This window comes from Manihot esculenta, chromosome 4 (assembly GCF_001659605.2).
Source record: "Manihot esculenta cultivar AM560-2 chromosome 4, M.esculenta_v8, whole genome shotgun sequence".
NCBI classification, from domain to species: Eukaryota; Viridiplantae; Streptophyta; class Magnoliopsida; order Malpighiales; family Euphorbiaceae; genus Manihot; species Manihot esculenta.
Window position 1 is genome coordinate 16857490 of NC_035164.2, and position 12732 is coordinate 16870221.

Here is a 12732-nt window from a genome sequence, read left to right on the forward strand (position 1 = left end):
CACCAAGGTAATCAAACCTGAGGTGTACCGAATTAAAGACCCGCAAGGAAATTTGGAGCCTCATGCCTGGAACATCCAACATCTGAAGAGGTATTTCCCATAAAGGCATGCAACGTAATCTACTATTTTTTGGAAGCATGAATAAAATTGTCATCTTTCTCTTCCTATTAGTATCCCTGAGTAGGTATAGGAGACCTAGTGAGGTAGGTGACCGATCTCAAACATGACCGCTGGCACCACAAAATCAGTCGGGAAGATGAAGCCTTCAGTGAGGTAGATGACTGTTCTCGAAACATGACCGCCGGCACAATAAAATCGACTAAGGAGAAGAAGACCCCAGTAAGGTAGGTGACCGGTCATAGAACATGACTACCAACACCATAAAACCGACTGGGGAGATGAAGCCCTTAGTGAGGTAGGTGACCGGTCTCAAAATTTGACTGCCGGCATTATAAAACCGACTAAGAAGAAGAAGACTCTAGTGAGTTAGGTGACCGATCTCAGAAAATGACTGTGGGCACCACAAAATCAACTGAGGAGAAGAAGATCCCAGTGAGGTAGGTGACCGATCTCAAAACATGACTGCCGACACCACAAAATTGGCTGGGGAGACGAAGCACTCGGTGAGGTAGGTGACTGGTCTCAGAACATGACCAATGATACCACACAACCGACTGAAAAGAAGAAGACCCTAGTGAGGTAAGTGACTGGTCCCATAACATAACCATCGATGCCACAAAACCGACAGGGGTACAAAGGCCAATAATGAAGGCCCAACATCAACAAAGGCTATAAGCCCAAGGAAGAAAAATTGGGAAATATGCAGCTGATCTAAGAAAGGACCTTGGCACAAATAAGGCTCAGCAAACAGACAAAAACCTGGCTCCGACCTCACAAAAAGAGCTCGGATCGCACAAAAATAACAAATGAGAACTTAACTTCGACCTCACATGAAGGTTCGGACCACAGGAACACAAATGAAAAACTCGAATCTGATCTCTCCAGAAGGCATGGACTGCAGCAATACCAGCAGAAAGCTTAGCTCCAACCTAGTTAAAAGTCTCAGACCATTGGAAAATGAGATCCCAATCTCACGAAAAGGCTCAGCGCTAAGAAAAAATTAAATTAAATTAACATGAGGCATCCTAATGACCACTTCACGAAACAGTGTTGCCTATGGAAAAGCTAATTCAAGGCTAATAGAGCTAAAATGCCAGGCCAACCAAAAATGAGCCTGGTGCCCTTAAGGCCCTTAGACAAACAAAACCAAGGCAAAATTAAGATAAAAATAAGCCTTATTGTTAAGCTCCATAAACAAGTACACGAAGAAAAAATTTAAAAACTCAACTAGCTAAAGGGTAGTACGAGCTGAATTAAAGAGCTATAAGAAAATCAAAATTTAGCCCAAATAAAGCTTCAAGAAAACAGAAAGCAAAAAGTGCCAAGATATTCAGTAAAAAGGAGAAATAACACAACAAGAAAAACGCAATACACATAAGGCAAGATTAATGAGCTGACAGCCCAGCAGAGTTCACAGGCTGTATACATAAAAATAGCCTAAGTATAGAAATATAAAAGAATTAAGTTAAACGTGTTGACAACCTGCAGAGCTCATGACTCGCGGTTGTCGAAGTCAGTAAAAAATAACCTTTATAATATCAACAATATTACTACTGCAGATAGTGGTGAAAGGATCGAATCCACAGGGAATTGAAAACCCACCTATCTTTCTTATCAAAACCAAGAGAATAAACTGAAAGTAAGAGAACTGAAAGCAAATTAAACTGAAAGCGGAATAAACTGACAATAAAAGTAAAATGGGGGTTTTGAGATTGATTCAGTTAAGCTAATAAAGAAAGCAATAAAGTAAGCGAATAATAAAAGTAAAGAGAAATCAATAATGAGAAGGCTCTAGTTGAAGAATTGGATCCACTTCAGTTGTTGGGATTGATCATTGATACTAAGGTTCTTTTGATTGATTCAATAGATTAGTTATGGAAATGAAAAACGTTTCTCACCACCATGTCTCTCCTTAATCGTAAACCAATTAGGGAACGTCCTCTAATTAATCACTAATCAACAAGTTGCCTGTAACATTGTAGAAAACCTTTCTCTTACCCTTCTAGAAACCTCTAACATCCTCGAATTCCACCGGACGGTAGGAATTCCGATGCCTGATCTAGCCGGATATTACATTGCCAAGGAACGTCCTTGGGCCTTAGGCATCAAAACAACTGTCAATTGTATTAAGAAATAGAGAGATCTAATTCTAGATACCCAAATGCATGGTCATATCGCTAGATTATGCAATCTCCTTAGTTTTTACACCAAGTATTCTTATGTTTAAATAATCCAAGCAATTACAGACTTAAACTACTCAAACTAGCAAATTATTACTTTGCAATCAAGAATCAACGCAGATCTAAACAACAAAGCAATAATGGAATCAAGCATGAAATTGCATAAATATTGAATAACCAAAAGATGAACAATGTATGATCAAGTCTCCCAATCCATAAAACAACTAAAGTTTCACCTAATCTTCAACTAAAATAAAAGGTTTCAGCCACTCTGACTCGCAGTTGTCGAAGGTGGTCAAAAATCACCTTTCTGGTTATCAACAATCTTACAACTGCAGATAGTGCTGAAAGGATCGTATCCACAAAGAATTGATACTCACCTATTTTCCTTTTCAAGACCAAGTAATTAAGCTGAAGACAAATAAACTGAGAGAGAAATAAACTGAAAGCAAAATAAAAGCAGACTGCAATTAAAGTAAAAGGGGGTTTTGGGATTGTTTCAGTTGAACTAATAATGAAAGCAAAACAATAAGGAAAAGCTAATAATAAAAATAAAGACAAATCAATAATGAGAAAGTTCTAGTTGAAGAATTGGATCCACTTTAGTTGTTGGGATTGATCATTAACACTTAGTTCCCTTGGTTGATTCAATAGATTAGTTATGGAGATGGAGGACGCCTCTCAACACCATTATCTCTCCTTAGGAATAAATCAATTAGGGAATGTCCTCTAATTAATCACTAATCAACAAGTTGCCAAGGAATGTCCTTGGGCCTCAGGCAACAAACAACTGTCAATTGCATTAAGAGATAGAGAGATATAATCCTAGCTACCCAAACGTATGGTGATAATGCTAGATCATGCAACTTCATTAGTTTTTATACCAAGTGTTCTTATGTTTGAACAATCCAAGCAATTACAGACTTAAATCATCTAAACTAACATATTATTACTTTGCAATTAAGAATCAGCGTAGATCTAAACAACAAAGCAATATTAAAATCAAGCATGAAATGCATAAATATTGAATAAATCAAAGATAAACAATGTATGTTCAGATCTCACAATCCATAAAACAACCAAAGTATCACCTAATCTTTAACTAGAATAAAAAGTTTCAGCCACTCATGGCTGAAACAAAACAAGAAAATAAAGAAAGGAAGAAGAAGAGATGGTGCCACTTGCAATCCCGTATGTGTGTCCAAGGGAGAGTAGAAAAAGCATGGGGAGGCTCCTTATGTGTCTTTTTATAGTTGAAAGTGTTACCCTAGGTCCTTACTTGCTGCCCAAGAGGCTGTTTGCTGCCCAAGTTGTGTCTGAAAAGGAAGGAGGCGTGCGGTAAGGGTTTCAGAAGGAAGGAGGCGCGCGCTTGTCTTCAGAATAGGTGTGGCGCGTGGCTAGGGTTTGCAGAAGAGAAGAGGTGCTGTCCAAACTTTCCTTTTTAGGTAAAGCCTTCTTTTGAATTTCAAATTTTGAATACTGAATGCATGAGAGGCAAGTGCAACTTCTTGAGATCTCGCTTCCTGAATAGGAAGAACTGACTGCTGAGGTGTCTGCACATCTTTAAACAAGGAAAGAAAGATTTGCAAATTTGAATTTTAAATAATCTGCTGACTGAGCTTTCCTTATCTAACACTTTTCTTATTTGAAGCTTTCCATATTTGGCACTTTCCATATTTGAAAACTTTCCTTATTTGGCACTTTTCATATTTGGCACTTTTTGGCAGTTTTAAGAGCATTTTCACCAGATTGTCTCTTTACACCTATCTTCTGAAAAATAAGATCAAAACCCTAAAATTAGGCAGAAAAGGTGTAAATAAACATCAATAACATCATTATAAAATGGTCTAAAATATGCTCTATCAAATACCCCCACACCTAGCTTTTTGCTTGTCCTCAAGCAAATAAAGATAGTTAAACAAGTTTTCTTTGCTACTTGATCCTTGTTTCCACTTAAGCTTTTACTTTAAACCCCTATTTTGAATTATTGCATTGAAGAATATATGCATCAAGGTTACTCACCTTATTTCCTTGTTTCCCTTTACCTACTATGTCTAGTATTTGTTTTACTCAAGAGGGAGATTACACATGCACATATTGTTTATTCAATTAAGACTCTTTCTACCTTTCAAAGTGATTTGCCCTTATCTTGAAGTGCTATATTCAGCCTTTTGCACTTAAGTTTTGCTTGAAAAGGTTACCAATCTATTGATGTGAAAGTATATATTTTCAGTTGGTCACCTGTCCAAGTGGCTACTTGCTCTGTTCATAGTCTTTTGACCATTGGAATAGTTTTCAATTTGTGCTTTTGAAGTCTAAGCCTTTGCTAAATTTCTTATCTCAATGATTTGGGCAAATCAACACCAATTGCTAAAATAAGTCATGTTAAGTTCATTCACACAACTTTCAATTCATTCTCTCTAATGAGCAATATATATTTTTCATCATGGCAAGCTCAAAGATTCAATTCAAGAGGCAATTCCCAAACATGAATATAATTCACTACAATTTATTCAACATAAGTTTAAAGAGTCATCATATCAATGGGGTCATGGAAAGAAAGCTCATCCAACATAGTCTATGAGATTGAGTAAAGCACATAAAAAAAAAACAAAATAAAAAAAATTGTGGCTACTTGTGTGTGTATTGAAAGCAAAAGTAACAAAAAATGAAAAAAAAATTAAAACTGTGGCTATTCAGACTAAAAGAAGAAACGCAAAGATGGAACTGAAAGGAAAAAAATGCAAAAATGGAACTAAAAAAAAAGACCGAAAATAAAAGTTCAGAGATATGTACCCCCATACCTAAATCATGCATTGTCCTCAATGTATTGGAAATATTGAAATGCAAAAGAAACTGAGTACTCCCCTGGGTGTGGTGGGCATGGTGCGATCCACTTGATCAAGGCTCAAGTAATTGGGGAAGGGAAAAGGGTCCCAACTGCATTGAGTAAAAAGTGTAACACGCCCTTTGATTTGGTCGTAGCCCATCCTATTTCTTTCATGTACTCATGAAGTAACATGATTAGTTTCTCCTCTTTCAGATGAGGTGTGCCTCTAGCCCTTATGTTTGTATTTTTTAGATGATTGGGCAGCACTTCGAACTCCAATTTATGTTTCTCCATGGCTAGCTGCAATTTGGTACTGAATTCAGGCAAAATTAATTCTACCTTATCTGGTGGCTTGGGCAGGCATTGATCCGCATGTTCCTTTGGTTTGGGCGCTTGGAATTCCATCTGTTCCTTGTGCATAAGACCTGTCTGCGTTGGATGTGTGGTGAGCTGAAGAGACTGCGATGGAAGTTGAAAGGACGCCTGCGATGGAAGCTGAATAGGCATTTGATTCTGCGATTCCTTCTCATTTTGTGCATGGTCAATCTACGTTTGGTCCATCTGCGGCATGCAGTGGGCTTTTGCTTTCAGTTTTGGCTCTTTTTGGCTTTCTTCATCTTTTTGGCTAGCCTCCCTGTAAAAATCATTATTTAGCATATTATCTTGATTCATATAAAAAATTTCTTGGCTCATACAATCAATGATATCTAAACTATCAACAGGTTCTGTTTGATCAGTTTTTTTGGACAAACAGTTTTCTGGTTGTGTTTCTTCAGCAGCTTGTTCATGTACTTGTGAAATTCCATCATCAGCCTCTACATCATGAAGTTCTTCCTCACTTCTTAACATGGTTGCACTTACAATTTGTCTGGGATCCACCTCTATTTGCAATGGCAACTCCCACTGAGATTCAAGCTTACTCACTGAGGTGGCCATTTGGTCCATCTGCTGTTGGAGGCTTTGCAAAGTCTTCATCACCTCATCAAGACTAGTATTGGAACTTGGAGGTACTGGTTGGGCTTGATATCCTTGATAGTTTTGGTAGTTGTTATGTAATACCCCTTACCCTATCAAAGTGTAGACAGAGTAAGGAATATCACAAACTATGCCTCTTTTGATATATCCAGACTAAACAATTTACTTTATCTGTAAATACCAAGTTTTAGGTTGTCGGCATAGATCTCTCTGTCTGTATAGGCTGCACTGACTGCCTCTAGGACAATCCCTTATAAAGTGGTCTGAGCTTCCACATAAGTAGCAAGCCCCAGTTAATCTCCTGCATACTCCGCCATGTCTCCTGCCACAATGCTCACATACTAGTGGCAAACCTCTACCTGGTCCTCCTGTACTAGATACTAAGGTAGTTTGCTGTCCAGACCTCACTACTGAACTCTGCCCAGGTCTCTGAATCTGCCTAGGTGGCCCTCTCTGCCCTGTCTGCTGAAATTCCCTCTGTCTCCTACTAGTTGTCTTTGATGCAAAGGATTGTCCCTAATATTGGCTCTGGCTCCTCTTCTGCTGCCCTTTCTGCTTCCTACTTTGCTCTTCTTCTTTAATTCGCTCCAGGCTATGGGCCGTCTCCACTAAAACTGACAGTTCCCTGATATGCATAGCTGTGAGGTACATTCTGATATCAGCATGTAATCCTTGCTCAAAGCGTTTACATCTTTCTTCCTCTGTAGGAACTATCTCTGTGCCATACTTACTAATTCTGACAAATTCTCGCTCATACTCAGTTACTGTAAGCCTGCTCTGTCTGAGGTATAAGAACTCCCTCCTTCTCTCCTCTATATAGAAAGCCCCAACATATTTCTTCTTAAACTCTGCCAAAAAGAATTCCCAAGTCTGCCGCTCTGGTCGAATCATCTGTGTTAACGTTGTCCACCATCTATAGGCTTCATCTTTTAGCAATGATACTGCACACATTAAGCTCTCTGCTGGTGAACACTATAGCTGCTGTAAAACCCTTTCTGTACTTTCTAGCCAGAATTTTGCAGCTGAAGGATCATTTTCCTTTTTACCTCTAAACTCTGTAGCACCATATTTTCTAAGTTTTTCTATTGGAGGCCTAGGTTGTGCCTGGGCTACAACAGGTGGGGGAACTTCAACTGCTACAGGTGGTTGTGGTGGTACCTCTGGCACATTTTTGGTAACCCTCCTAAGCAACTCAGCTATTTGCTGAAACAATGCATCCTGCCCTGGTCCGCCAGCAGCAGCAGGTGCAGCTGCCTCAGAGGGAGCATGACTATCTACCTATTCAGCTACCGCTCTCTATGACTCAGATGACATCTTCTATCAGACCTAAAGACACAAAGAATAGATTTACATCAGAACCATATCATAGCTGTAACTCATTTTGGCATGTACATATATGACACACACATACATTTACATACGATGACCTAGAATCACCTAAACCTTTGCTTTGATACCACTAATTGTAACACCCCTTACCCTATCGAAGTATAGACAGAGTAAGGAATATCACAAACTATGCCTCTTTTGATATATCCAGACTAAACAATTTCCTTTATCTGTAAATACCAAGTTTTAGGTAGTCCAAGCAATTTTTATAAGGTGAATAAAGTAACTGTGAGATTTTAAACCAAAATTTATTTTGGCAGAATTTCCTCTATTTCATAAGCACTTTAACCTGTAATACATATGAAAATCACACTTATAATTACACTAACAACTGTCATTTGATATCTTACTATTCCTTGATTTACATAATCTTTACAACTCACTCTATTAAATATGTACATACCAAAATATAACTGTACTATGACTTAAAAACTCAAAACAACCAGCTATGATAATGGCTTTGATATCTGATGTAGACCTCTGATGAACTCCGCGTATCTACTTTATCTACAACCTGCGTGAGGTAAGAACCAACACGCTGAGCTAATGCTCAGTGGGTGATAGAAAACAAATAACAAAATAAAGCAAACAAGTTCACTTATACAGATAATCAAGTAAACAATTTCAAGCTAATCAAAAGTTGTTAACATTCACTGATAATTTCACAAAACAAGTATCAACCTTAATTAGGTCCTTAGCCCTTATAACCACATAGTAGGGTCGACTAGGTAGATAAGGAATTATAACGGTAGGCACAGGGTGCCAAACGGTAGGCTCAGAGGCCAAAACTGTGATAGCAGGGCTTTGTGGCCGTGCTTATGAGGTACCTAATATGTAACCTCAAATATAGATCATGTATCGGTAGCAGTACTGCGAACTCTGTATGTTTATATGGCATGCCATACCCTTAAGCTAACCTCGACTCCTATTATGTTTACCAGGGCCAAGTATCATTAATTCCATGTAAATGCACATCATTTGAAACTATTTGAATTCATTTTCAAAATACACATATCATATGTCAAAGTCAACAAGATGAGAAAGTCATGGAAAATGGTGCAAAACTTTGTCAACATAGCATTCCAATTTGAGAAAACTGCATTCTGCCTTCCAATTTGAGAAAACTGCATTCTGCCTTATATTGCATAAACTTTTCAAGTAGCTTAGAGTTACAATTTGACTTCAGTTTCTTCATAACAAATGTACATTTATGTCTTATCTTTCCAAAAAGGTATGGTTCATATAATTATGAATACTTTAACTTAAGTTATGAATTTTTCTTTATAAGCTGCTCAATAAGATATTAAACAGTCCAGTATTGGTACCTGTTTATAGTATCAAAAAACATATTAGATTCATGCATTTTCATAAAAATTCAAGCTTAAGTATCTTCTATAAATTTTTAGGTATACGTTTTAGGATTCATTTGGTACTGGTTTTAACACATTTTACTGGGTACATAGTTAGTTATGGTACAATAAATACACCCTGTTACAGATGCACTACCACTGTGTCCAGTTTAGGTTCACATTCACTTTTCATCATCTTACCTACAGATTCCGAATTTGGTCAATTCATCAAAGTTTTAGCTCTTTATCTCAGCTTTCATTTGGTATATCTTAGGCCTAATTTCAATAAATTTATGATAATTTATGAACTTGTTAACAGAAGCTGCCCTGTTAAAACCTATTCTGCCAGATTTGCACTTTTAGCTCTCATGTTAAGTTTCTTTACTCTAAGCCTTTCAAATATTATTTTAACATTCATATAACATATTTATACAATCAAAGCAACATTTCCAGCAAGTAAAATCAATCTCCAACTTCATATGTCCATGAGAAAATTCAAGGAAAACAGAAAAGCAAAGAAACACCAAACCTATCTTGAATTTCTTCTTTTCTTTTCCTCTTCTATTCTCTAGCTATCTCCTTTCCCTTTGATGTTCCTTCACCTAGGTAGATTTATGTCTTAGGAAAGGATTGAATAACTTGTAAATTAAAGCTCTATAATTCAAATTCATGCATGAAGAAATGAGAAGATGTTATTTCCTACACTTTTCTAAGCTTACCTTTGATTTTCAAACTTGGTGCATATGGAACCCTAAACTTTTCTTCTTCAATCTCTTCAATATATTGCTGTTCCTTTAGCTCTTGGTCTTAGGATGACTTTTAATTAAAGTAAGAAGTTGATTGGGTGAGATTTGGCTTGGCTTTGGTGGAAGGAAGACAAAATAAAGTTTTGGTTTTCAATGGTGGGAGCTACGGCAAAGTGAAATGGTGGAGAAGATAATCCCTTTTTCATTTTGCTTTATCATTTCTCCTTTCCTTAGTTAGGTGACACATGGAAATAAACTTAATTTTATGTTTTAACTTTCCATATTTACACTTTAACCTACTAAACTCTTTACCATGTTTCAATTTAGTTTTTAAACTTTCAATAATCATAGATTGACCTACTAAACTATACATTTAGCCTTTTAGAAGTCCTTTTCACTTAAACAAGCATGACGGATTTAAACAAGCACCTCAAGCAAACACGTCGAGAAACCCTAAGCACCTCCCGAAAGTGACTCGTTCCCGACTCACTAATCACATTGGCTACTTCATTTCTGGATATGTCCGTTTCTTTATTTGAGTTTTCTATGATTCAATTATTAGCAGTTTAGAGTTAAGCTAGCACCTCCCCTAATGCCACTTACTCTAGTAGTAAAATAGCCTAACCCTTCCTTGTGATGGCACTACTCTAGCTATGTGTAATACCCGGCTCGCGTCCGGCACCGGAATTCTTGTCGTCCGGTGGACTCCGGGATGTTGGGATTCTATATAAGGGTAGGAGTTATGGTTGTTCAGTGTTATGATGTGTTTTAGAGTGTGACAGTTCGATAGTTTGGAGTTTTGAAGAGAGAAAATAGTTCATGGAGACTTCAGCCAAGTTCGGCCGCCGAAGATAAGTTCGGCCGCCGAAAGTGCCCAATATTCGGCTTCCGAATTCAGGTTCGGCCCCCGAATGTTGCATGGTTTTGCATGCGATTCGGCAGCCGAAGCTGGGGTGCTTAGCCAGCAGCTTTGTATCCCTTAGTCAGCATTTTGGACAGGTGTGATCACTAGATCATGTCCTACGCCCTGGCAGGTATAGTGAAGTCCAGGAGCCTTTGACTACGCCCTGGCAGGTATAGCAAAGTCCAGGAGCCTTTGACTACGCCCTGGCAATGGTAAGTACAGAGGTGTTATATACACATATACATATATGACAGGAAGACCAGGTGCTCGATTCTACACCCTGGCACAGAGTTACTGGGACTATGTGGTGACAGGTTTACTCTTGATGTGGCTTGTCTGTGATATGGTGCATTCCATGAGATCATATTTTACTGAGATATTTTACTGTTCTACTCACTGGGCTATAGAGCTCATCCCACTCCCTTAACCCTAGTTTTGCAGGTTCAGTGGACAGTGTACAGGGACAGTCCAGCAGAGTACAGGAAAAGTAAAGAGATCTGTAATAGCTTAGAGTGGACATGTAATATTAAAGAGATGTACTAGTTGTTGCTTGACCTAGTGATGTATGTTTTGTACATGATCTGTATATGTATATATATGTTTTCCTGTATGTGAAAACCAGGCTTAACAGGTATGAGTTAACCCATCTAGAGCAAGCTCTAGTCAGGGATACAGAGTACAGAGTACATGAGTACAGAGTACAGAGATAGTGCATGCACAGGTTAAGCCTTGGTTCAGAAAAGAGTTTTATTTTCACAGAAAAATGTATGATCATGTAGGAGGTGTACAGGTACACAGAGAGTATAGCAGGCTTGCTACGGGTTCTGGCGGCCTTAAGCCGACCTGAATCCTAGCGCCGGTGACGGTCCATTTTGGGGTCGTTACACTATGGATTTGAGAATGTTACATGTTAGCCCCTGCATAACTAAAGTCTGGATAGGCTCCCCAATCTGGATTGTATGTGTTATAGTATGGATCATGTATTGGCTGTTCATAGAATCCTCCAAATCCATGCACTTGTTAGTCATACTCATAAAGTGTAGGACATTGATCAGTTGGGTGTCCTACATATGCGCAAATCCCACATGGTCTGATTCGCTTAAGTTCTTGGGCTTGTTGAGCTAGACCTATGACAAAACTTTTCATAACAGAGGTTAGTTCAGAAATCTGAGAATAGAGAACATATGTACTTTCCTCATCCATGAATCAGTTCTGCGATGGCGACTTGCTTTGGTGAAAGGATGGGAAATCCAAATGGTGAAGAGAAGGTGAGATGTGTGATGGAGATGTTTCGGAGATGGGATCTTCGATGGTAGTTATTCCTGCGCAGATTTGGGTTGTATGGTCTCCTAGATCTGGTCATGAAAGAAAAATAAACAAGTTAGATCAATTTTCCGATAATGGCGCTAATTTTTTACTCGCGGTTGTCGAAGCCGGAAAAAAATAACCTTTCTAGTTATCAACAATATTACAACTGTAGATAGTGGTGAAATGATCGTATCCACAGAGAATTAATGCTCACCTATTTTCCTTTTCAAGACCAAGTAATTAAGCTGAAGGTAAATAAACTGAGAGAGAAATAAACTGAAAGCAAAATAAAAGCAGACTGCAATTAAAGTAAAAGTGGGTTTTGGGATTGTTTCAGTTGAACTAATAATGAAAGCAAAACAATAAGGAAAAGCTAATAATAAAAATAAAGATAAATCAATAATGAGAAAGCTCTAGTTGAATAATTAGATCCACTTTAGTTGTTGGGATTGATCATTGATACTTAGTTTCCCTTGGTTGATTCAATAGATTAGTTATGGAGATGGAGGACGCCTCTCAACACCATTATCTCTCCTTAGGAATAAATCAATTAGGGAATGTCCTCTAATTAATCACTAATCAACAAGTTGCCAAGGAACATCCTTGGGCCTCAGGCAACAAACAACTGTCAATTGCATTAAGAGATAGAGAGATCTAATCCTAGCTACCCAAACGCATGGTGATAATGCTAGATCATGCAACTTTCTTAGTTTTTACACCAAGTATTCTTATGTTTGAACAATCCAAGTAATTACAGACTTAAATCATCAAAACTAACATATTATTACTTTGAAATCAAGAATCAACGTAGATCTAAACAACAAAGCAATATTGAAATCAAGCATGAAATTGCATAAATATTGAATAAATCAAAGATAAATAATGTATGTTCAGATCTCACAATCCATAAAACAACCAAAGTATCACCTAA